A 27,153-nucleotide genomic window follows, 5' to 3' on the forward strand; every position below is an offset into this window, starting at 1 on the left:
AGCAATGAAGTATGCTTTTTTTACTGCAATGAGACTGTTTAAAAGTCTTTTTTTAATTCAATGTAAATCTATTTAGAGGATCTTATGTTAAATAATGTAAATGCCTTCTTGTGAAGTAAATTACTCTGCATACAAAGGATTGAATGTGTCCAGTCATAAACATTGAAATAACGTCATTAAATTCATGGAGATGGTTCTTACTTTGGGTTCTGGGGTGTCGGACTGAGACCTGGGGGCTCTTCATTTGTTTCAGAGGTTGGATGCTCTACTAACAATGCTTTTTCAATGAAAGCCTCAGTATTTGCTTACAGCATCAAAATGAGGGGCAGGGGTAGTGTTTTTAATTGATTTAAATACTGTTAAGATCTTTTGAAGGGTTATATTATGATCAGATGGGCAGTGGTCACTTCAGAAGAGGAAGAACACTGATACAAGTGGTGGTTGAGTATTCAGTAGTTTACAGTAAAAGCAGGAAAGGTTAAATGTAGGTAAGAATTTGGAAACATATCTTGGTGAACCAGCTCTCCTGCCTTTGCCTGCTGTAGATCCTGAATGGATCAGAGGATCTGAGATAAATATTTATAGAGAGTATATGGGCTGTGATATCACATCGATGTAACATCTGGATGGGTGCTGATGCTGGTTTGGATTATGGAGTTAGTGTTAATTACCTGCTCAGCCCCAGTGCTTTTCTTTAACATTATCATCAGTGTTCAGTGACCACAAGGAAGCGATGGGATTCACAGTGTAGCATGGAATAATCGCCACGGCCAACTCTCTACTGATGCATCTCATACAGCTGGTTTCAATTGCTTTACTCTGCCTTTGCCTTTCTGTAGGATCTGGATCTGTGCAAAAAATGCACATACTTTCATCTTTAGTGGAAATTGTAAATGAGATCCTCCCAGACAAACACTGAGGAACGTGCTCCTTAGGTTGTCCACAGCGTATTTGGTCAAGGAAGGAAGCAATTTAAGGAATGTGACGTGTGGTTTGTGATGCAGAAAAAAAGGCTTCTGTATGCCTAATACATTGGAAAACATTTGTTGGAGAGCATGTCTTCCGTGTGCCAGATTTGCCCTGTAGTGTTATTAAGGTCAGTATCCACATAGGTTGGCTCATACATATTGAGCGTGGTGCCTGAGGTCAGCTTTGTCTTGTAAATGCAACTTTAAGGAATGTTTGGTCTGGTCCTGTTAGAAGGCATCTCTGTGTGTTGTTTGTTTAGAAACTTATTTAATCCTGCTTTCCCTGGGTTTGTCTTCAGTGCCTGAATACAAAACAACAGCTGTAAATGAAACATGGTGTCCTGCTTAACGAATAAAGCGTGTGGAAGCAGTGCTTGTGTGTACACACATATTCATTCACTGATTTTCTTTTAGGTGAGCTGGTATCAATTTTGAGATAAACACTTTCTGTTCTAGATGTTGGAACAGCCTTCTCTATTCTTTGCTAAACCTTGGTGTGAAAAAACGTGCTGTCGATTTTTGTGGGAGCAATGACTGTGTTGTATTGCCAGTTGAGAACTACAAGAGAACTACATGATCTGAAGAGGGAGGGGTTACCAAAACGTTGTCACTCAGCATGCAAACTCAGTTCCCATCCAGTTCCCATCTCCCTGTATTCCTTTGAACACGTCGACTTGAATCTTCACTACCTGAGATGTCTCTGTACTTCATCCCCTGTTGGCATATCCATCACAAATCAGCATTTTTCTGTGTTATTGCTAGACTGCTTTTTTTCTTCATCCTTCAGAAGTACCAGGATGCTCCATGGGATGTTTGCTGAAGTGCGGGAGAGAAGAGCTGGGAAGCTCCTGGGTAGCCATTTCAGTGCAGTGAAACAAGTTAATTCTTGGTGGTTGCTACATTAAAAGGGATATCTTCCACTCAGTTACACTGTCAACCACAGTTGATGGTCTGTAGGGAATTATTCTTGTGCTTGAACCCCTGCAGTTAGTAGTAGCTAACAGCAGGCCATCAGGTGTGCTAGCTTTGTTTACAAATGGGAATCAAATGTTGCTGAGTGGCTTTAAGGATTCTGCCTAAATTTACAGCTTACAGTTTATGATTTACAAAGATAATGAAGAATACGTAAGTAGTGTTCCTTATGTGTCATACTACTTTAGAATCAGATGTGTTATAGGTGTATTACGGTTGGCAGTGCTGCAGCTCCGAGTGGCTGATGCCTGGAAGTGAACGTCTCCTGAACAAGTTCAGCGTGATCAGTGATGGAACTGGAAGTGATTCATTGCTTACTCAAGAAAACCCCACACTTACGTGATGCGATCAATGGAAAAAGAAGCACATCATCAGAAATGAAGGTGCAGCTATCTCCACTTCTCTGTTCAAATTCACAACTGCTGCAGACTGAACCTTGGCCAGTAGTTTATGCCAGTGATGGAAAGACAGAGATCACACAGAGCTGTATCACTTTAAAGGTATTTCCCAGAAGTTTTTGTCCACACTGAAGTCATTTCAGTCTGCACATCTTAGCCTTCAAATTCACGTGTTCAGCAGTGTGGAAGCAATGCTCAAGCTGTGAGTTCTACAGGGTTCCTAATGCCCTGTTGGAGGGTGGGGTTGCTGTTATTATTTTTGTAAACTTTATGAGCATTTTGTATAATGATGTTCCTGTCATCCTTTTGGCCATGAATCAGCAAAGCGTTTCTGTGCTCGCTTTAATTGAAGCGTGGAGCTGTCTCGCTGTGCAAGTGGTGAAGTCAGTGAGACCATTAATTAAAATTAAGTATCTGCATAAGTGCTTCTTCTAAAAATAAGTTGCTTCATAACAGCTTTGGGCCATATTGAGAAGGAGGGGTTATTTTCTCAAACTTTGAACGTAGGTATATGATTCTCTCTGAATTGCACCGTGATACAACTTCACAGCGATAGCAGAGGGCAGGACGTTCCTGGGATGTGGTGTCAGCCTTCTGACTTCTAAGATGTCGCCTAGGATGCTTTTGGAATGAAACTGCTACAGTTTTTGTATTGCACAGGAGGTGGCATAAATGAAAACTTCAGGAAAACTTCCTCTGTAAGCCGCTGTTGTAGCGGAAGCGCACAAGGCAGATTCCTGTAAAGCAGTCAATTCATCATCTTGCTTACTGTATGCCTGGCTGCAAATCCATTTCTTTTCCATTGAGTAAAACCTTGAATCATTTAGTTAAAGTCAGTGCTTCTCAGTGTGAGACTTCACAGCCAGTTGTGGTGTGTCATTTATATTTTCTATCTGTAGTCAAAGGCATTACAAGCGTTCCAAGGGAATACGGAACTGTGCTTTTTCTTTTGTGTATGAGACAGTTTACAATACATATCTACTGTACAATTTGTGTTACAAAATTATCTGGCTTATTAATTCTTATAGCACCTTTGGTGAAATACTGAACTTCTGTCTCCTAAGTCTGGTTTTTTATCAGTTTTCCTTTAGGCTTTTCCTTTTTTTTGTGGTGTCTTTCTAAAGCAGACCTCTTGTTTCAAGGCCTGGCATTCCTCAGCTCTGGTAAGAACAGAAATTAATAGAGGAGGGAAGAAATCAGTGGGAGCAGATAGAGGAGCATGTGTGCCAAGCTGGTTTGTTTGTGCTGTCGGGTTTCTTAATGCACTATGGCTGTCTCTTCTTGTTACACTGACTTTTCATGTCTTATTGCAGGTGTGTCTGTGTGTAAATCTCTATGTAAAAAGCACTGACCACGATTTTATGCAAGAAGTGATATTAAGAGACTCTCATTTAGATTATGGGAAGAAGTGTTTGCTGGAGTTCATGCAGCACGTGAAGTCAGATCCAGAGGTAGAATGCAGGTGTTTTGTGAGCAGTGCAGTGTGTGCTGCTATCCCTGGGCTGTTGGTTTTTACAGCAATGCTTCTTAGTATTAATCATTATCATTTTATTAGTAATAGAATAGTAGAAATTGAACCTCAGATAGCAAGAATGTGAAATTGGTTCCTATGCTGAAAATCACACGGTGGCTTCTAACTGGAGCTCAGAAGATTCCTATTTTACATCATTAATTAATATCACTGGAGGAGGGAGCTCGCTTGCATTTGTTGAGAGCCAGTGCTAAAAGTTTCTGCAAAGCACTGTCAAATGAGCACAAAGCCGAATTTACGTTGTTTGGGGGAAAAAAAGACCAATGTTGCCATTTTTACCATTGGCACGTCAGTTGCTTTTTATTGCTTTTTAAATTTGATTTCATTGTAGTGTAGCGAGCTTTTCAATAAACGTAGTGGCTTCGTTTATATAACACTAGAATTATTGTTAATGCCCAGTTTCATACTGCGAATTACGTATGTAATATTGTGTCCGGTGGGATCTTGTATCACAGAATTTGCATAGTTATAGTTCTTGTGACATCGTATCTCAAACAAAGAACCTAGGGACCTGATACAATATCACTAAAACTGTCTCATAGGTATGATTCAAACAGTTTTATTAGCAACATATGGGGTATGAAGGAGCCACAGAGGGTAGTTTTGAGTGTAAGGGTGCTGGCCTATCTTTTTCAGCGTGTAATTATATCAGTCCTCTTCTGTGGCATTATTTGTTGCTGCCCTGGGATTGCTGAAAAATAACTACTAATATGGTGACACAAAGGATCAGAATAAATTATAATTGTTGACTTTACAAGAAATTCATTGGCAAAAAGGCTTACTATCCTAAGCTCCAATGCTGTTTCTGGTTCAGCTTCGTAACTAAGCCTCATCTGCAAAATAATACCTTTTGAGAGTCTTTGCATTTTCTGTCCATCTTCTTGTTCTGTAGTGGATGCTTTTGTGGCCTGAAAGATACAGGGCAGGAACTTGTGCTGGCTGCATTTTAGTTTTTAATCTGAAACTAAGAGAGTGCATTCTGTTAATTGACATTAGGATACTGGGAACCTGCTACCTGAACAGTTAAGCAGCAGTTTTGTTGGTGATTTAGTTTTGCTGCTGTGTTTTTCAATTGATGTGGATGATAATCATTGATAGAGTTCAGCCATCAAAATACATTAAAATTGTGGCTGGTCCAGAATACTAAGGTTAGGAAACCCTGACCTTGATCAAATAAATGTTTAGCTAAGTAACCTATCTACTTTTGATGATCAGTGGATGTAGGTGATTATGGACTCGTGTCCTTTGCAATTTGGCTTGAGTGTGGTCTTTTCTGCAGACATTACTCAGTCTGTAACGGTCTGGAAGTTAGACTAGATGAGCTCATACTCTTTATTTTTTATTTTTATGTTTTCCCTTAAACTTAATTCAGGCTTAAGAACACCATTACAATTGGGAAAATTGCACTTTGTCATCTACCAGGTGGATTGAAGCAGAACAGACATCACCACTGAGATGCATAGAGGAGATCCCCAGCCTGCTTTGTGGAAGGCATGTAAAGCAGCACAGCCTGGTACTGCTCCCCCCTGTTTTGGAAGTAGGTACCAAGACTTCTCTAAAATACCATGTTTCTTAGTGGGAAAAACTGGAAGTGTATAATTCTGTATTGTTCAGACAGAAAACGTAAGAACTTGGAGCTGAGTGTCTCATCACCAGTAATTCCGTCTGGGGGTCCTGGGTTGTCTCCTTGTAGGCTGCTGTGTCCGTGCAGAGTTATCAGTCCCAGAGCAAACCCATTAGTTCAGCTCTATCCTGCATCATTGAACTGCTTTCCATATCTGCACATAGCATCTGTTTGAGCACGGGGAGGAGGATGGACTGAGGAGTTCAGTGTGTGCTGCATGGGGACTGCCTTTCTTCATCTGTCCTGGTTGAGTGTTGGGGTGGTGGCACTCACAGGCCCTGAAGGTTGCTTTTGTGCTCTGCACAACTGCAGAGTGCTCTTGGTGTTCAGTAGATGTTTTTCCCTCCGCTTGCCCCAGTAGTGAGCGTGACACAGTTCACACCATGCTTCACCGTGTGCTAAGTCTAATAAGGTTATAGGTTTGGGGAATCAAAGGAATTTTTCCTTCAAGGCAAGATTAGCGACATGCTCGCTGACTTCTTTCTTTTATCCTTTCTAATCAAAACCTGGACTCACGTGGTTGCAGCAGAGGTGGGAAATGTTAAGATTATGAATGTGTCTGCTAACAATTGTACCATGCTTGTAATTCTAGTAGAGAAGCTTCACGTGGCCATGTGCAGGTGACAGGCCTCAGAGACTGATGGGCCTACAACAGAGTAGGAAGAGTAACCCAAACCATTACTTTTAATGAACTTTTAGGATGTTTAGTTGTCCTTACCCGGTGACATAATAACATTTAGTTGGATCTCCAAGTGTAAAAGACATTTGTGTATGCATTAGAAATAGAATTTTAAGGCAAGGGAACGCGCTCAGTATCTCTAAGGCATTGAAACCAGCTGGGATTGCTTCTCTTAAGGGTAGGTGGTGCTTCATCTCTATAGTTTCTGGGTACATAGGAGTGCCCTGAGCCTGATTTGTTTAAGGAAATAAGCTGCTGTGATCACTTTGTATGGCAGTGCCCTTTCTTCTGCCTTCCCCTTTCTTTTCCACGAACTTCTGAACTAACATGAAGCAACGTGAACTAAATTTGACAGAAAAGCAACAAGCTTGAAGGTTTTAAGTTCCTATGTGTTAAATTAAGATAAGTTGTCAAATAATGAAAGAAGACTGTTACAGACTGCAACAAGGGAAGGGCTGCGGTGTAAGCTCCTACAAGGCAGCAGAGAATTCAAGTATTTCTTAGATCATGTTGCTTATATTGACATGCATTTCTTCTTGTGTTCTAACTGATCTGCTGATTCAGTGCCCCAAGGCATCAGAACTGTGCTGGCCCTATCAGCTCGCATTGCAGCAGCATTATCTGGAGGTCTCCATGACATGGATGATGTTCAAACTTTCTTCAATAAATTAAAGCAACAAAAACCAGAAAAGGAATATAGTAAAACTATCACTCGAGTAGTCAAATGCTTTAGGAAGTTTTAAAGCATAGTGTGAATTGTATAAGGAAAACTATTTTTTTTTATTATAAGGTTTTGTGGTGTGTTTTAATAGTATGTCATTCAGAATGTAATGTCGGAAAGTCTTGCCTAATTTGGCTGTTTGCATTGACAACCAGTTACCATGTGAGACAGCAAAGGCAAAGAGCAAAAAGTTGTTGGCAAAGCAGAGCCTTGAAAAGCCAGGTTCCTCAACAGTGCATTTCACTTCAGGTATTGCTGAAAGGAGGAAAACTATCAATCACACAAACTGCGTGCTATGCTGTTTGAAGGTGTGACATGTAGGAGCATCTCTTCAAGGCAGATGATGCACATGAGATGGAGGAAAGTAACTGAAGACAAGAATCATAGCTTATTACAGGGAATAGGAGCATTTGATTATTCATGTGAAATCCAATGTCATGGAGTAATATTTGTGTATTTTTATGCTCGTTATGAATTAATTTATGAATAATTATTTATTTTCTTGATCTACCATATTGCAGATTTAATTAAGTATTACTACTGAAGTAAACAGAAAGCTCCAGATCATTCCTTCCTCATGCAGTGCTTATGACCATCAAGGTGCCTTTTCAATGGGCAGTTCCATTATAGTTTCTCTTTTCTATTTTGTGCTGTCTTGATTCTCTTTGCTCCATTTTTTGATCCTTTTTAATTGTAGTGCTTGTGTGCAGCCTTGCAAGTTTGCAGACTCTTTGGGACAGTGGTAGCAGGTCCTGTCCTTAGCTAAAAACTGCTTTGGCAGCATTGGTTGGCTTCTCAGCAGAGTCCACATTCAGCTGCTATTTCTGCCAATGGAGGCATTCCTGGGTGACCCAGAGCTAATACCAGCTTGTCCTCTATTCTGTGCATCCCCTGCGTTTTGAGTGTGTCAGGAGTGGAGTCAACCTTTTGACTGTGGTTTACGTTACATGAAATACAGGATAGGATTTTCCAAAGCTTTTAACAGTCTTTGATGCTGAACTGCCATTATTCAGAAAGGATGTAGACATTTAGGTACTCAAGTCCAGTTGCAAGTCCATGAAATTTTAGCCTTCTCCTCTGAGAGTGCAGCTCTATGTAACTTAGGTACTATTCCTAAAATACTTCCATAGGGCTTGATTTCATGTGGTGTGAACCACAGGGAAGGGACCTGCACATGGATCCTACCAGCATGTGTGCAGAGCACAGCGAGCTGACAGCAGACCTGTGTTTGTTGGGGTGGCTGTGGAGCTGGCTACCTGTGGAGCGTGCAGACAGCCAACACCACTTGCACAGATGATAAAGTTCCATTTTTTCCCCTCATTTATTTGTAACAGGCGTGTACTGGGTAGGTAAGCACAACCTGCCCATCTGTAACTTGTTTCAAGCTTCAGCGTGCAGCTAAGTGGCTCCATAGATGTTAGCGATTTCCATATGTAGGCTTTGCTGTGCATGTGTCATCGTTAGGAGCACAATAAAACTCAGGGTTCAGCTCAGCTCTTGGTTCCTCGGCTGCTGCACCGTGGCACAAGTCAAGAGTTTGCATGTCTAGGGGCGAGCCCTTCCCATCACACTTGCAGAGCCTTCTGCTTGACCCCCTGTGCCCTTTGGAACAGCAGTGGGATGAAACAGGGCTGCAGGACTGCAGCATGCTGCTCAGTACTGTGTCCAATGCGTTCTATTGTTTGGAGCCATTTTCTTCTGACTTTGCACAATTTTCTCATAGAATCAGAAGGTTGGAAAGGACCTACAAGACCTACCTTGTTCAACCTTCCTCCCATTACTGTTGCTACCACAGCGTGGTCTCATGTGATCATTTATCCTTTCCAGGAAGGATTTTCAGCTGTTTTAAATTGAATGTATTTTGGATTTAACAAGGAAGGCACTTAAAAATTAAAGCCTAATGGAAGACTTGATGATGAAATTTTTTTAAACTATGGGAGGCTTGCAAACAATAAAGCATAATTTAAAAGCAGGAAGTTTTAGTTCCAAAGTGTTCTGCGGTTCTTGTAGGATGTTATTTGCTGGATACTTGTTCTGAATTATTAACCTGTAGTTCTTTGCAATCTGTGGAACGTGTCTTAGTGCAAGCAAAACGATATCCTGTGTTTAAATGGTGACAGTAATGAGAACAAACAGTCTTGAATCATGTGATCGCTGCTGTGAAAGTATTTCAGAGTCTGCAGCTAGAGCCCCTTCGAGCACTTCCATCTGCATACCTGTAACTCACATCATCTTTAACAAGGACTTTACCACTCACTTGCTAAGCGTATTTCGAAAGTGTGTGCATCAAATGTCACCCTGCGCTTTGGTTTGGAAGTGGCTGAGGTGTGGGGGGAGACTGCTTTGCTTTTCTCAGAGAGGTGTAGCATGGGCTTTTCCCATGCAGAAGAAAAAGCACTCGTCGTAGAACGTGAACTGGTGCTTTATATGTACTCATCAGTCTATGCATAAACATGTACATGTTCTTTTTCTGTTTTTTCCTGACAACTTGAATTTGAATATTACCTACTGGAAATTTCACACAGTTCTGGTAAATACTTAATAATTATTTCTAGGTGATTTCCAACACATACGCTCATTAACTCACTGTTTCAGCACTCTTTCTAACGGGGTCTTGTGTTTTTCTTTTAATGAGACAGAATGGAGATAGGTACACAGGCAGCTTCATGGGTGTTGGCTGGTACCTGCAACTATGCCATCAGTTTATCAGTGCTTGGTAGGACCTTGGCATGGCCAGAGTAGCTTTTACTTGTAAAAGCAAAGAAAGTACTAAATAAATCCCAAAGTACCTAAATGTTTCTGTAATAGTTCATAAATAATACATTTGTATAGCAGGGCAGTTCAAAGTATGACTTAGATGGGGCTGTGTTAGAAACAATTTAAAGATTCTCCCTTATGGTGTGCTTGGAAGTACTCAAAATATGGATCTTAAACTATATCTGTGTATATGGAGGTGTATATATATCTATTAGCTTGTTGGGTATGTAGCTTCATGTGGTTTAAGAGACTATGTCACAGGCAGGGGTGTGGACTTGAAGGAAGCAGTATTCTTGCTATCTGTGTGTGGATTGTTTTACTCTTCCTCATGAAGCTGCAGCTGAAAACGAAAGCCTTCTGCTTAGAACAGTGCCTTGCTTTCTCACATATCTAGATTTTAATGGGATCAAAGCACTCTCTAGGTGGCTTTCCAGGTGCTGTGTACTTACCTAAATCACTGAATAACTGACCCAAATATCATTTATTTAATGGATCAGAGTGAAGAACCGGAGTAGTGTCATTCTTCAGGGTGAACATATACCCAGCCTCAGCAGAACTCTAAACACTGGCTAAGCAGGGGCATAGCATTCAGATTGGCAGTGTGATGGCTCTGAAGCACTGAATCAGCTTGCTAGGCTGGCTGGTTCATCTCAGTTTAGAATGGAAACTAAAAAGCCTCCCTGCAACTCGGAGGAAAACCTGAAGAGGAAACATTGACCTAAAATACACTTTTATCTTCTGTACTGGAAGAAGCTAAAGTCTTTTTAGAAACTTTTCATGCAGAAAAGCTGCCTTTTGTCTCGTGTTATAATTTTTCAGGCAGTTTAATCACAGTCCTAGAACATGCAAGTAGCTGCAGTTCTGAAAGCATCCGACAAAAGCTAAGTATGCGTTCTGTGGTCAGCAAAAGCTTGCTGGGTGTTGGTGTGTGTTTTTATGCTGTGAAATGGTTGGAGGCTAAAAAACAGTTGTGTATTTCTATATCTTCTGTGGAGCTAATGAATATGAAGTTATTATCGTAAGGCTTAATTGCCCCGGTTGCTGAGCCCTTCTGTACGAGTTGAAACCATGACATCTCGTGGCATGATGAATTGCTGAGATCTGAGTGTGAATTTCAGAAAAAGGGGAAAAAAGTGGAATGAACTCTTCCGTCCTTGAATTTCTTTAACTTAAATTGTTGTGGGAAAGAACCACATTCTGGTTTGATAACTTTCAAGTACATTGGAAGAATATGGACTCCAGGTGACTAAGACCAAATTGTGCAAAGGTACTTGTGTGTAGGAATGACCTAATTTTAGGAAGATAGGACATGATGTTCAGCTTACATTGTCTAGACTTTCACCTAACCTGCTGGATCAAGTATTTCAGTCTGTTCACTCATTATGGAGAGAAGAAGGGTGAAGACCATGTGCCCACTCTGCAGTCTTTAGCTTATCCTTTCTGAATAGGAGAAATGCGTGGAGGGGGAAGAACGTTTTCTCGTGACTTCTTTGAAAATGAAAACAAAGGGAACTGACGTCCTTTTACTTTTTCAGTCAAGTGTCACTCATGCTGAAGTTGTAATAATCAATTCAGAATGGCTACTTACACTTGCTTACAAAACTGGATGAAAGAGCTTTGCAGATAAGTTAAAGACCACGCACAAGAAAAAGGCTCGTAACTTCATAACTTTAAACTGAATTAGTTGCTTCTTTGAATTGCTTGTTTTTAGTCACGTTGCCATAGGTATCAAAGCAGCTAGCTATTATCATTTCTTTGTAAGGATTTCTGCTTCTTTATGTTCACGTTTCAACAGATCAAAGGATAGGTCTTCTGACAAGAAGTGGAAGGTGTGTTGTTTTAAAGATATGCTAACATACCTGTACCGAATCAGTCTAGGTATTACGGGTACCAGCAGCGGTGCAGATGCAGTGACAAAGAATTAGCATATGACAGCAGGGTAATTACATACTGTGCATTCTTGGAAAATGTTTATTGTGGTTGCTAAAGCTTTCTTGTGACTTTGTTGTTTTATCTCTGCTAGCTAGATGAAGCCAGCGCAGATATTGCTGCTTACTGCAGCTACAGCTTTCTCGTGGTGTTTGAAAGGACCCCATGTGTTCATTGCCAGCAATTTTTAACGATACCTGCTACTGATTTATGTTCAAATATGCTTCACTTTAAATTGAGACATCCATTTTAGGCTCTTTGTAAGGGCCTGCAATATTATGTCTTTGGTACCTTAGAAGAAAAGTGAATTTTAGGAATGAGGCAAAATCCTCATGGTTGGGTTTCTGAAATGACTAAACAGTGGTGCATTTTCACGTTACTAGTGTAGCAGTGATCAGCAGTCTGTAAATGGAGAGATTTTTTTCCCCTAGACTTCATGTTACAGTATTTAAAAGGAAATAGAAATATGTCATAAGGGCATCCAAGATAACAGCGGATGAAAGCATTATTGTGCTGCATACTGAGAAGCTGTGTGTTGACTTAGACTTGTACATAACTTTATACGTGTGACTGACAGTAAGTTAAATGCCAGCCACTCATCTGCCTAATATTGCTATCATTCACAAAGATTTCCCCATCACAATCATGGGCCCTTCCTGTTTGCCTTTTTATGAGCACATACAGTCATGCCATGGGAGCAGCTTAGATGAGTAGGGCCCCCAGATTACTCATGCAGATAGTGATGCTGGAACCTACAGAGCTTTTTGTACCAGAAGACGACTATTTGGGGGACGATGAGCAGATTGTTGTATTGTTGTTACACTTGCATCTCTTTAATATATATATTTAGTGTAGTTTTGCCAAGTAAAGATTTGTTCAGTTGTAACTTGAAAGACTGACTTTAAAGCTGTGTGCAGTGGCAGATACCCTTTTAATGAACTGAATCTATTTACAGAATCTCTCTGCTGTTTTTAACCAACTTCTCTACTGTATTTTCTTTCAAAGTTTGAAGTTCATTAGCTGTAAAGCATACGTAAGATGTCTTCGGTCTTTGAATTGCTGCTTTATTTAGCAACCTTGCAAATATCAGTCTAAATTGAAAAGAAAGGTCAATTAGTGAGGAGATAGTTAATAACAAAACATTACAAATAATGAAGAGGCTGTTAGTTTTACCCAGGAAGTTTCCATTTTCTAGAATTTGTGCTGCCTCATTATTTGTAATATTGAAACTGCTGCTAACCAGTCGTACCAATCACTTACGTGAAGAAATGAAAGTAAAGTTTACACTTCTGGCTGGAAAAGACCAACTCAGACTTAGTGGGTCCAATGCTGTGAATGTGGAGTCATGCACTGTCAGTAAGCCCAAGTCATCCAGGTAGCAATTCAGAAAGCACTGCAGAATTAAGCAGTTTTCCAGAAAAAGGCAATGCTGCTTATTACACACTTTTGCCTTTTAGACAGCATAGATATTTTCATAGGAAATCTGTGTTAAGTAATGATGTGATTTGTCTCTTAGTGAGCAATATGAAATGACCGTTTGCCATTCATATACAGATTTGTGACTGCCTGTTCTTTCTTAGCACCATCTTTCTGAAGTTGTGGCGTATTCTCTTTGAATATCAAGCAGTTTGGTAGCTCTGTGTATCAGCAAGTTGTTACACTGAAAGACTTCAAGAGGCAATATATTAGGCAAAAAGCAGTAGCGATACCTGTAGAGCACACCATACGTGCCCCTAAGCAAAAGATAATAATTAGTTGCTTGTATTCCCATGCAAACCACCCAAGTGTTGATGTTTATGAATTACAAAGATAACTGCAATACCAACTCAAGCTCCAAGCTGCTGGAGTTGTTTATGCCCATTCAATTTTTAATGTACCTGTAAGATGTTTGGATCTGGGCATTTAGTCCGAAGGGATTTGTGTGCTGTAATCACATCTCCAGTGATTGAAACACAACAGTAAGGATAGGTCTTTAAAGTATTTTAAGTGCTAGCATCCACTTTGGAATTAATAATAAACAGGAAGAACATCACTCAGAGTACTTTCATATTTTGTTGGCTGAATGGGAGCCGGTGTGTTTGCAGGATGATGGTTGTTTAAAAGTGCTGATGGATCTGCTGGTAGGTAGCCTGCAGAGTGAGGTACTCGCAGCTTTGTGAGCTCCTTATTTGCTGATTAGTTTGTACACATTCAGAGTGTATGTTTTGCAATTCAGTCACAAGGAAATACTGAACTAGAGTTGACTTTCTTCTGTGTTAGCTGGGATGCTGGGCCATGAGGCCTGGTCCAGCACACGGTTGACAGAGCCATGTAGTTTTAATAATAATTCCAAGTTTGTACGTGGTGGATGTGTTTGTGATTAACCGTGTATGGACTCCTGACGCTTGGGTTGATTTGTTGCTGCAAAAGGCTCAGTTTGGCCTTGCGTGTGGTTGTGAAGGCCATGAAGAAGGGCTTGGTGTGGGTCAGCCTGCAGAGGGGACCTCCTCCCAGCTGGGTCTGAGAAGCAGGGGGCTAAAACACTGTGCTGCCCTTTAACTGGAAGATGTTAACAGAAAGTGAATCTTAAAACAGAAATTGCTTGAGTTACCAGGTTATTTGCTTTGCAAACAGCCTGAATTTTCTGTTAGGTGTGGAAGGAAACACTAAGCATTCCTTCTCTAGCTTGTTTAGGTGAATTAAAGAAGATATTAGGGAAATAAAAAAAGAAAAAAGGAGATTATGTTGAGTATATATCACCTGAACCATATAATTTAAATCTGAGCTCTCTGCACTGAATTATAAGAGTGGGAGGAGTTTGTTAGACACTGTGGAAGGCAAAATGTCAAAATGACTAATTATGCCGTTACAGAGAAGAGGAGATAGGGCTAATTCCTGAGCAGCAGAACAGTTCTCTTAAGAAGTGTGGTAAGACTATCCCCAACATAAATATAGCTAATACTATTTCAGTATAATTACATTAGTTGTCATGGCACCGTTTAGAAGATTACATCGCAGCATCACTTGCATGGCACAGTGCTGGCACTTTATAGGCAGAAAATGTAAATCTGCGCCATGTTTCGTATAGGAATGTGAATAATGTGAATACATCGCATTACACTTGTCTGTAGTTAGGATCATGAAGAGAATACTGTGCCAAAGGAAATGCTATACATGTGCATGACCCAATGGAAGCTCACTGAGATATGTCTTCATTTAGAAGAGCATGTATCTCCTGTTTCACTGAAGCTTTATGACAAGGGATGTTGCTGAAGGCCTTGGCCCTTGGGACACACCACACGAGTGGTGCAGCTCTTTGCTTGGGGTAGGCTGGCAAAAGCAGGCTCAGGCAAGTTCTTAAAATGCTTCTCCTGCAATCAAAGACTTGAGCGGTTTTGATTACAAGCTCAGAAGCAGCCTTGTTTCAGTCATGTGCCTTCCTGGAAATTGGCCTTTTCTCATAATAATTTAACCAACTTGGCGTTCAGCTCGTGCTATGCCGTGTAGCAGATAAGAATTTCTTTTTAGATAATAGGCGATAATGTATCATGCATTGATAACCTCCGTCACAGTTTTTCTCCATTTCGAGTAATTTTTCAGAAGCTTTAATTGTGATCCTGTAGAGCAAAAGAGTTAGTTTCACCTTCAGTATTTCTCACATGGACACGTGGGCAGTTGCTCTCCTGCAGGACTTTCTTCTGCTGCTTTCCTGTTTCTCAGGTCTGCTCCTTTGGTCAAAATAACGTTATTCTTGTACTGTAAACAAATGTGAAGTGTTCACTTCTTAATTTTTGGAGGGGCTGAGTTCCCTGTTTTCAAGTATAGCAGGTTATTCTCTGAGTGCTTGACCACAGCCAGGCATTAGGCTCCTCTAATTCTATCGAATGCAGTCCTGATGCAGCACTTTGTTTCTGACATCATTTCATATAAGCACTGCTGGAAGCTCCGTTGTGTGCTAGTTTTGTCAACGCTGAAGCATTTAGTAGTGAAACTACTTCTGTTTACAGTAAGTTGCAAGAGTTGCACAGGAAAGTATCTGACAAGTAATTGCTTTACCAATAGTAACATTTCATAGAGTCACATGAAATTTCTTTAACCTCTAAGCGGAAATACAGAAGTAAAGAGGTGATAAGGCTTATATATACACAAAATAAGTAGCAGATGCATTGAGCAACTTAAAGAGCAGCCATGCTTGTCATAGTGTTGTACAAAAATGATGCACCACAATTGTGGAATGGAAGAAATGCAGCTGGTATAGAGTGTCACAGCAAACAGATAAGCAGGGTGTTTTTTTTTTTCCCTTTACCAAGAGGTGAGCAGTTGCTGCATAGTGTTACTACTGCTGTGATAACTGATTCATTCCTTTAGTATGCAAATGCAGAGTATACAAGGATTCGGTACTTTTATTTAAGAAATATGCCTGCAGGCTGTATTGGTAGGCTTTAGGGAGATATCTGGTTTGGTGTGAAATAAATAGTTATTAAAAGATCACATGAATGTATGTCTTAGAAGATGAAAAGTGACGCTGTGAGCGTTTTGAGAAAGCCCTCCTGTACCTGGCATGCGCGCTCGCCACTTGGTTTAGTTTTTCAAAGAAAATCTTACCAACCTTGCAGAGAATCACAAAGCTGCAGGCTGGGTGGGGTGAGGAGAGCAGCAATGTGTGAACTTGACAACGTCAGAGGTGGAACTTGAAAGCAGACATCCTTCTGGTGTTTGACCACTGGAGAAAATGCTTCTGTTCCTGGTGGGGTTGCTTTTGCTTCAGGTTTTTAACTTCAGACCGCTGGAGCTCTTAACTTTCAGTGAATAGGTTTAAATGCTATATTTCAGGTTTATTCACAAGGCACGGGCACCCAGGTTTGAGCGTTTATAAATGAGAAGAGAGGGGAAACATTTCTGAAAGCGTTTGAGTGAAAGATTACTTTGATACTTGCAGTTGGTATTGAAGATCTGTCATGCTCAAGAAAACAAAGCATTTACTTAAAGCTATTTAGTGTTTAAAGTAGGAAGCATTTTAATATGCAGTTACAAAATATAATACCAATTTAATGAAATCTAGGTTGTAAGATAGCTATTAGGTTGAGCCCTGGGCTCTTTCTCTTCTCTTGTTGTCAGAAACACTAATCAACTCTTCACTGCTTTCTGCAATTCACTCCTGGTGCGGGTTTGATTTTTTTACCTCTAATTCAGCATCATCTTTCTGCAGTGGTTTATTTCTACAGAAAGTGTGGCAGCACCGAGTGCTTCCCTGCATCGCATTACGACTGCTTAGAAACATTCGTTCCCTTCCCGTGAATACCTCTATTTTTTACATAACTGCTGTCAGGACCTTACACCTTAATGACCTAAAGGAATCCGACTCCTCTTGCTTTCTACTTTTCACTGTAGGCTCTGCCAACTATTACTACTGCTGACTTCAAAGTATGAATCATCCCAGAAGCTTAAATCCCTGAACCTGTGCTTCTTTATGCACACTTGGATAATATCCATGGAAATTAATAATCCTGGTTCTTGTCTACATGACTGTGTTATTGCACTCATTTAAATAAGCTGATCCAAACAAATTGCAGCTCTTCAGGTGAGGCAGCTGCAGCCCTCCCCTGTGCCTCCTTGTTTCTCCTTTTCCCACCTCTCACCAACGTGCTCTCGTCTTATATTTGTCATCTTTCATTTCCTCTCCATGTCCTATTGTTTTCACTGAGAGGGATTAGTAAAGGTAAATCTTAGCTTTCCTAGCATTAACATTAGCTTATATCTGTCACACTCGTCTCCTAGCTAACCTAAATACTGCTTTTTATTCCCAGTCACCCTTCATGTAGAGGAACTAGGCTACCTATGGCTTGGTACAGTGTTTCCAATGAGAAAAAATCATTAATAGATGTGTATTTTCAGCACTTTGTGTTTTTTATACTGTTTTTCTTCCTTTGCTTGTCACTGCAAATCCATCAGAATGGCATCGAGGCATGGATGGGGACCCATTGCTGGTGCTGGTTGGATGGATTTCTGGATTTATGGCTGCAACCAAAGTCATTGCTTCTCAGGTAGTCTGAATGATGGCCTTGCGCTGCTGCCGGCCAATGGCCACATGATAGCAATTAGACATGGGAGCCATTAAAACCATTTAGTCATGGTTCTTTTGATGATACCGGTGTCAGAACAAACTATATACTTTGTAAGGTGTTAGCAGCAGATTTTAGAAAGGAAAAAAGTGTACTTCCTGTCAGATGTGTGTGGTGTGGCTTCAAAAAGAATAGTGTTTGGGCTCCTGAAGGGTGGCAGAGAATGGGGCTTCATTTGAGACAGTGTTTGTGCCTTCGGAAAGGCTTTTTTTCCCCCCATGGATTTCTAAATATTTCTTGTCACATCTCATCTAGAAGGTAGGCACATGAAGATGAAAATCAAGTATTTTGTGGGAAACTTATGGAGAAATCCTCATAGGCCTGTATTTGTTATGTTTCCAAGACCTTCAGACTGACTTCTGCAAAGCAAGATGTCTGGCAAGTGTGGGGCTGGGGATGGCCCTTCCAACACAATCAGATGGAGAATTGTATTACTTTGTTCTTCTGTAGAAGTTCTCTTAGAGTCAGAAGCTGGTCACTTACAGTAGTCACCAGCTTTGCATAGGTATTTATATTTATCATTTTATGATTCATCGTGTTTTATTGAAACGGAAACACATCACCAAGCAGAATGCAGTAAACTGAACTGTAGATCCTGCTTAGCCATGATCTACTTGACTGCATTTTTCTGTGACAAAAAAAGAAGTATCTTTGTTACTTGTAAAGAGAGAAAGAACAGAAAACGGTGTCTTATTCAAATGACGCCTGTTCACGTCATGGACTGTACGTACATGAGAGTTGATGCTTTCTGCCACTGCTTGTATTTAGTTGCACTTCCTGGTCATCTCTGTACTCATTTCATGTGCCAGTCTTCAGATTCACCCATGCTCATGAAGACTAGTCATTACTAAAGTAGAACTTAGCAAGAAATTTGGGGCTCTTTTTTTTTTTTATCTCTGCATGAGGCAGTCTGAGATGCACTTCATTTACATGCTGTAGTTTTCTTAGGTAGTGATTTTTCCTTTATGTAAATAGCGCTAATGACACTTAACTGTTAACTTTGCCATTTCATATAACTTGTAGTTAGTTACTAGAAAACCAGGGCTTTCTTGTTGACATCAACCAATTACAAATAAAGCACATCTTTTTACAGAAGATGTCACTGTGAGGTAGGGATAACTACAGTAAACTGAAGAACTGAGTCTTTGTGTGGAAATGTAAGCACGTATTGGGCTGTACAGTGTTCCCACTGGCTGCAGAGGGCTTATGTGGCTGTGTTGCAAGGGCTCATGGCTGGATAGAGGTTTGAGAGCACGTATTGGGCTGTACAGTGTTCCCACTGGCTGCAGAGGGCTTATGTGGCTGTGTTGCAAGGGCTCATGGCTGGATAGAGGTTTGAGAGCACGTATTGGGCTGTACAGTGTTCCCACTGGCTGCAGAGGGCTTATGTGGCCGTGTTGCAAGGGCTCATGGCTGGATAGAGGCTTGAGAAGTCCTTTGCAGACTGCAATGGCTCAGAGATATCCTATCAAGCCAGGATGCTTTAAGGCTGCTCATACTGCTTATTAGGCACAGAGTCAGGGAGATAATATATTTTTAACTTTTACATTTGAAGAAACCTTTCAATTAAAAGGATTCTTCATCATTTTAAAATGCAGTGTTGACACCGTATAAGGAATATGATTTTGGTTTTTGTTTTTTTTTTTTCTTCTCTTGGAATGGAGAAAAACCTGTCCCATTTACTTCGTGTTGCTACAGTTTTCAACATTAAATGGTGTAGTTATTATTTACTGTACCTCAGTAATTTCCAATATTACAAGGAAAGAAAGGCCTGTGGAACTGTGTGTAGAACAGCTCATGTACCCACGCTGATATGGCAAGGGGTTTCTTTCAGGATAATTGCAGAGGATTAGCTGATTTTTGTGAGTTCATAATTCCTTCTTCTACAAAGTCCTATGGATTTGTGTGCGTTATTTTCCCTGCTGTTGGGGCAATGAAACATGAAGCTTGAGATAGTTGTTGCATTGATTGCAAAGTCAAAGAGAAAAGGAGGGTTGTGGCTCAGGAAGGGAAAGCTCTAGTGTGAGAGGTCATAGAGTCATAAGATAATTCAGGTTGGAAGGGACTTTGGCAGCTCACCTCATCTCGTCCTGCTCAAAGCAGGGTCAGCCCATGATACCTGTGTCCAACAGCATCTGTACTTACGGAACACTTAACCATCACATGGACTTTTTTCTCTAGTGTCTGTATTTAATCTAGTTTCTAGATTGCATTGAGGAGTGTGACTCGTAAGGCTGTCAAATCAAGCATTTATAACGCTTTGTATTACAAAATCTGCTCTGCAAAGCTGATTTTTCTCTAGGTTTGGATTCTGTGCAACCACAAGTCAGGCCAGTACCTCCAAGTATGGCAAGTATCACCTTGGACTGTGTTCTGGCATTGCATGTAAAATACATAAATATATATATCTTTCCTTAGAGCCAACAATGTCTTTGTTGTAGACATTCTTTTTCCCCCCCCCCTTTTCTCCTGCAAAGATTTACTAAGTTTAATAGTCGCTACAAAATACTTACAAATGTATTATTTCTACAAAGAATTGAAAGATGATTTTTCTGCTGTCAGCTGAAAAGCAGGAAAAAAAGTAACCACTCCAACAGAATTTTATTAATGAATGATTTACACTGGTTCCAGCTGTGACCATGTGATTAGTCCTTCACTAAGCAACAATGGGTATTTTCTTTCTGCTTTTATTTGATTTCCAAGAATGTGTCATCTGTTACATAAACTGCTGCCAGTGTACCCCATGTAAACTGGTATTTTTTATTTCCCTGAAGCGCAAGATGAATACCCACCCATACCCTTCTGGAAATACTGTTTTAAGTGAATTGAGAATTTTATTGACTGTATCTGATTCACCGTGCCAAAATCATAAAACTTAAAATATTTAATAAACACTCTAGACTGTAGGATGCCTTGTTCCCTTGGTGGTGCAAAAGATAGATTATTTTCACTTCTACATTTCTATCTTAATATTTTATTACAGCAATACAATGTGTGATAGAGGTGGACAAGCCTGCAGATTGAAATGTGGATAGTCCAGATTGTTCCTTTCCCTAGACCATATGGTGTAGTTCTAAAAGCCTTTTGTACGCTGTCTGTTCAGTTAATTGTAAACTCCGTCTTTAACGTACCTTAAAAAATGAGATATCTGTGATCCAAAAGTCAGTATACGCAGTGGTAAGTAAAGTTTGCTAAAATATATGTAAAATCACAGTCCCGCCTGCTGGTTTCTGGGTAGATTTTCCTTTATTGGAGAATTTGAAAGTCTCAGTGTTTCTTGGTAACGATGTAAGCCTGCGTTTACGGAGGAACTGCTTTTTCCATTTCCTCCTCAGGAAAGGAGGGGTGTGGGGGGGGAATTTTAGTATATAATGAACATTTCATAATATTTTTGCTTGGCAGACAGCTCTGCCAGTGGGTGATGTGCAGGAACATCGAAGATTTCTGACAGATGGATGGTAGGACTGCTAATACACCTACACGCGTTTCAGCTTCTGATGTTCCCGGTGTTCCTCTGATGCTAAGAAGCTTGTGTTCACACTTTGTTCTGATGTTGCCTGGCTCTGGCTTTCAGAAGAGCAGAACCAAGTCTCACTCTGGATTTTCGTATGCCGCAGGGAGGGTAAATTATTACGGTCCTCAAAATGTGAAGAAATTACAAGGAAAGCAAAACATGATTATTTTTCTTTTTAAACGTGATACTAGTTTAAGTGTGATACGGATTTCAGCAGCGCTTCTGTTCTCTACTGTTGTCTTACAGAGTATAAGAAACTATTTGAGAAGAGTGGGTGATTTCAGTGAAGATGGGATTGATGCACACAGAGGAGGAAACCAAAGGTGTAGGAGTCTTTCACTGAAACTGCTCTTCTGTGGGTCCCAACCTGTTTTTAAGTATTGGAGAAGTGATTGCTCATCAGTGGCACATTGAGTGGCAGACAAGGCTCACATCATTTGTGACGCTGTAGATTAAAAAGAAATTGGGGGGAAAAAAAAAAAGGCAAAACATTGGAATTAAGCAAAAAGTGAACGACAGCAGTGGAGAGTGAGACTGATGTGCTGTGAGAGGCCTCTGCTAGTGATACATACTGATCTTGGCTGCATATGTGAAGTTTTCAAAGGGTTTTGGATGCTCCTTCTATGACCAGCTGAATGCAAAGGGAGGAGTAACCTTAGGGAATGTTAGAAGGGAAAGAAAAACAACTGTACTATTCTTTTTTCTTCAGCAGGCACCTAACAGTATAACTCTGCACCTTTATTGAGTGTGCAGGAATGGATAGAGCTTGAGTAAGTCTCTGATCAAGATGGGAATAGTAAGTAATGGTAGTAGGAGGCTGTAGTGCATCCCTTTTGCTCCACTAGGTTGTATGCTTTTCATGAGAAAGTGTAAAAGCAGTGAATGTAAATACTGTAACTAATTAAACAGCAAACAGTTCTTCTGTTGGAGGAATAGAATTGTTCTTCTTGCATGGAAGAACCTTCTTCTGAAATTATTGGTGGCCCTGCCTGTGGCAGGGGGGTTACAGCATCACAATACTTGAGGTTCCTTCCAACCCAAGCCATTCTGTGAGTCTACCTTTAGGGTGTGATGAAACAGGAATAGACTTTTTTTGTGCTGTGGAAGTGAACGTGAATCACAACTCAGCTGAGGTATGATGGGGGCTGCAGCATTCAGTGGTGTCGTGTACTGTGGCATCCTGCTTCCATTCCATACTTCTTGGCTGCAGCGTGAAGTCAGTGGAAACAGGACTGTGTCTGTGGGCAGTGTTTTTGCTTCTTGCAATCCGAGTAGTTTAGGAGCTTTGAAATGCAAGAAACCACACATAATGTTTAAAGAATCCAGCTGTAATTCTGGGAGCTGAAAGAGAAAGCAGTGACTGAACATTTGTTGCAGCTTCCAAATGATGAGAGTGGTTCTCAAAGCCCGCAAGTTGTCATTTACAGACTGTATGTGAATAACAAAGCTACCTATTTTTACTGTACTCTGGCAAACTCTCTTCATTAAAGCAGATAGTACAAACAAGATGTGTTAAACTGTATGATACAAAGGAACAAAAAAAAAAAGGCCTGATTTAACTTCTGATGCTGTTCTGAAATATGAGAAATAATAATTAAAGATGACATTCAAGAATCCTTTTTCTTTGGTAAAATGTAATGATCTTTTTTTGTAAAAACATAACAACAACAGCAAACAATTTATTTAATCTACTTCTATTAATAGCTGTTTTTTGAGTGATGTGCATGCCCATTCAGAAGCAGTTATTAATGAGCTGGAGGCTGCCACTTTTATGGGCTACGGATTTGTTAGGTTTGGGAAAATACACAGGAAAACTTTGGCTGATTTTGAGGAATAAAGCTTTTTCTGGAAGGCACTTGACAAATTTAGCCTCTTTTAAAAGTAGGTTGGACTCTCATGCTTTTTGGACTAATTGAATGCATGGTAGAAGTTGTTTCAGCGGATGGTACATTCTGTTCCATAGTGGTACAGAAGGAAGGAGGAGGAGGAATAAAGAGTTTATAAAGGTGTCTGAGACAATTTGAGTAAGGAGGAAATTATGAGGAGCTGAGATGGGAGATGTAGGCAAGGAAGTTAAGGCAGGGGAGCTGTGAAAGTTTGCTTCTGGAACTGTGAGGAAGGAAATGGAGTTTTAGGAGTGACGCAGGATGAGGAAAGAGAGGAATATTTAGGAGTGTAGCCAAGCAGGTAGGAGGGATGGTGCAGATATCTGTACACAGGAAGAAGCTGGAAGTGGGGAGAGTGTGAGACAAGGAGATTTGGCAAGCATGTCTTCAAGGTGGTTGATACACTGTAAGGCTGTACGTCCTTTATCACGTTATTGGAAAAGTTTTAAAAAGGGAGACTAAGAGATACACAGGACAAAGTTATAGCAGGGAATAATTCAAAGAGAAAGTGAAGTAATTAGAAAAGAAAGTAAAAGATTAAGAAACAGAACGACATACACTAAAGAAAAACGTAAACGAGAGAAGAAATCTGGGATTCAGTCACAAGAAGCAATTCATATGCTTTCAAGAAGCATGGATTTTCTTTCTGAGGATGAAATTCATCAGCTAACCAGATGAAGAGTGATATTAACACAGGGTACAAAATTTCATCTCATTTTCAGCTCAAACAGAAAGTGAAATAATGAAAGTACAATCTGGGTAGGATATGTATTTGTATTTCCTTACAAGGATTCATGCTAATGGCAAATTAACACTGTCGATCAAAACAAGAATTGTCGTGTGTGGTAGAATGGCAAGTAAATTCCTGCCAGTTGAAAAGAGAGCGTGCGTTCTGTTGGTTGGAAGTAGAGAATTGCAAGACGCTCACGGCTTTGCTATAAAACTGTTGTTGGAAAGTTGTGTGAGTCATGATTTAGAATGCAAGTTTTCTCATCTGTAAAGTGGAGATAATAACAGCTACCTGCCTCACAGGAGTGTTATGAGGCTTAATTAATGTTTCTAAGCAGCATTTGCCTTTTTTGAATGAAAAGAGATAGATGAAACCTCTTGTTATTGATAATGAGAAAACACCAGGCAGAAGATGTAGTAGAATTGTGGGGCTGGAGGGAGGAGATGAAGCAGCTGCATTTTGTTGTTTAAATTATACAATGAAAAGCAATTGAACATTTTTGGTTAGAAGTTGCATAATCATGAGGTTTGTTTGTTGAATCTCTTACCATTGTCTGGGAACTGCAGAATCTATGTAAATCCTGTCGTGTTTTATTTTCCTCCAATAGTTTAGGGCTTTCTTTGGCTTAGAAAAGTTGAGCAGCTGACCTGTATTCCCTTTTCACCTTCACTGTAAGGTGAATTCTTTATGGTCTGTGCATGCTATCAGAACCGAACCGCGTGCTTTTCTTTCAGGAGAGCTGAAATGCTGTATTTACACGTCATAGGCTTTGCATTTGGAAGTCAATGGGTAGCAATAGCAGTAACAGATGTATGAATTTCTGTGTATGTAAGAGTATGCTTGTGTACAGAACAATTCCATGCAGTCCAATAATATATTAACGGAAGTAATCAGGTGAGCTATTGCTCAGTGATGAGGCAATTAGAGGAGGGGATTAATCTCACCAAAGTTTGGTTCTAAAGCATTTTTCCTATTCAAAGTCAGCACAGTGTAGCGCAGCAGTTAAAATAACCTTTCTAGTTACGGTCAAAAAGAGATGCTGTGTGTATTTGCCAACAAGTTCCTTAGAATCGTCCGCCTGTAGGCACAGATTTACAAAGGTAGTGGTGTGTCAGCAACATCCCAGGTGCCACTGCAGGCGGGCGTTACAGCTGTCAGCAGTGCCTAAGTGGCACTGATAAATAAGCAAAGCCACGTGAATTGGTCTGTGTTCCGTAGGTACCCATTACACACCTTCAGTGCGCTGATGCTGAGCCCTCAATTGAGTACCTCATCTGGTTTGAATGTACAGTAAGTATCAAGTGGTGTGCACAGCTTGAAAAGAAAAACTGCTTTAAAGAAAAGGCTCTTTCTTTTTTTTTCCTAAGTCATTCCTGTAATGGCCAAGAAGAAAATGCTTCCACGAGTGTGAGGAGCAGCTGCCTATAGTCTCCAGGAAAATCATTTCTGGATCTCTCTTGTCCACAGGCATTGAGAGCTGCCATAGGAAAGCAGAGAGCTGCATATCTTCAGGGTAGCTTGAATCAGCTTGCATGAATATTGCCCTCTCCAAGGATATTGGCATGCAAAACAGATTTTGTTCACATTATGGTGTTTGAATGCACCTTACGAATAGATTTTTAGCTGTTCTGAAACATACAGGCGTTTGGGTTTAGGGTTTCTTTACCGGGTGTTAACTAATGCATGTAGATAGATGGAAATAACTTCTTTTCTCTTCCCAAAGCATTTATTTGGTAAGATTTAATTTATGTACCCAGTTTGCATTGCCTTATGCAAATTAGATTTGCTGAAGGCAGCTTACCTGAGCGTGCACAGCAACTACGCTGAACATCCACTTGCTTTTTTGTCCCCCTTCCCTCTTTATTAATTATGTTTTAATTAGCTCTCCAGTTGTTAAACTGGGAGAGTGAAGCATCTTTCAGAGCTACCAATGATTTAAATGTGCAACTAAACCGGCTTCATAGATCACCTTCACATGTGCACATCTAGTTGATTTTCCTGGGAACTCGCATCTGTGAGGTGTAAGTGGAATTCTCATATTGGCTTGTAATGTCAGCTTGGGTATTTCATCATATCAGTAATATTGGTAACTTACTAATAGCCAGCTTAACTTCAGCTGAATGTTGCAGTAACAACCTTAAAATAGCTTCTTCATCTCTGAGCCCTGTAATGAAGATGTGTTTTCTCTGTGAGGCAGTAGATGTGGCCATTGCAAACTGCATTCAGCTCCCAGTTCTTAAAATTGTACTTGTTTGCAGGGGGAGCCTGCAAAGAGAAATGCATCTAAAACCGGTTTTACCTCTGCCATGGCAATGCAGAACACATACTATAGCCAGATTGTAACCTGTGCAACGAAAGTTTTTAAGGCATGGAATTTCTGATGGCTGTGATTTTAATGACACTTCTCTAATCACAGCCATCTGCTAACCTTCAAGGGAAAATGTTATGTCTGGATGACCAGGCTTCTTCATCTTTGGTGCATGTCTTTGCCTTGCTGTTACCTGCAGCCGCTCCTGCTCCCTGTCTGCTGGGGCTTCCCCCAGTCATCGATATTCATTCCTTTTCAGGATCTGTTTTTAAAACCCAGTTCAGAACCTAAGCTTGTTTACAAAATAACCTCCCCAAACAGATTGTTTTGAGACGCCTGTATATTGCTGAAAAGAAATATTTCCTGAAATGTTCCCCATTTCAATTGACAGATGATGACAGACATCCTTAGTTAACTGATGGCAGTATTTTTCAGCTTGCTGTGATCTGTGTATCCATAGATACCTCTCTCAGTGGAAGAGATAGACCCCTTCCACTTCTCGTACTTACAGTATGAAATCAAGTACAGCGATATGCCCTTCTTCATCGCTTTAAGCAAATCCTTGGGAGTATTTTACAGGCTCCTAAGGCCCCGTGGACAAGAAATGAAAGGAGCTGCCTGCAGTCATTAGGCTGGCAGCTCTTGTGCCAGCAAGACGTTGGAAGATGCTTGCAGCGTGCTGTCGGAACGTGCCTTGGACGTGCTCCGAAGCCTTCAGTGCTGCTGCAGCCTCTTCTGAGGGCTTGGGCTATTTACAGGAAACACGACGCTGGACCGCTAAATAGAATTGACAACTCTAATTGCACCAGATTTAGAAATGGATGTGGATAACGTATCCTTCTGTTTGTGGAGTTGGCAATAGGGAGAAAATATTCTTAAAATGGAAAAACATGTTCGGGGCTGTATGAAGTCCTCTTTTGATGTTGTGTGACGTTTGCTATGGAATCTGAGAGTTTTCAAGTGGTTTCTGAAAGAAATAACATGGTGCTGACTGGACAGAAGTTACCGAGATGTGTTTCTGTTTTCATAGACTCA

At 40.5% G+C, this 27,153-nt stretch overlaps 1 protein-coding gene across 20 annotated transcripts in view; it reads left to right on the forward strand.

Moving 5' to 3' along the window:
- The window catches only part of GTDC1 (glycosyltransferase like domain containing 1), a 159,509-nt gene that overhangs the window by 14,965 nt on the left and 117,391 nt on the right, over nucleotides 1-27,153 (forward strand). For 3 of the 20 annotated variants that reach the window (XM_072342107.1, XM_072342118.1, XM_072342108.1), the window contains exon 3: nucleotides 5,242-5,406. The exons of 15 other annotated variants lie outside the window; for them this stretch is intronic. The gene's annotated coding sequence lies outside the window, so the exon portion shown is untranslated. Of the gene's footprint in view, nucleotides 1-5,241; nucleotides 5,407-23,558; nucleotides 23,778-27,153 lie in introns of those variants that run through there. 2 more of the 20 variants (XM_072342119.1, XM_072342109.1) reach the window with 2 other exon arrangements.

This window comes from Excalfactoria chinensis, chromosome 7 (assembly GCF_039878825.1).
Source record: "Excalfactoria chinensis isolate bCotChi1 chromosome 7, bCotChi1.hap2, whole genome shotgun sequence".
In the NCBI taxonomy this organism is placed as follows: Eukaryota; Metazoa; Chordata; class Aves; order Galliformes; family Phasianidae; genus Excalfactoria; species Excalfactoria chinensis.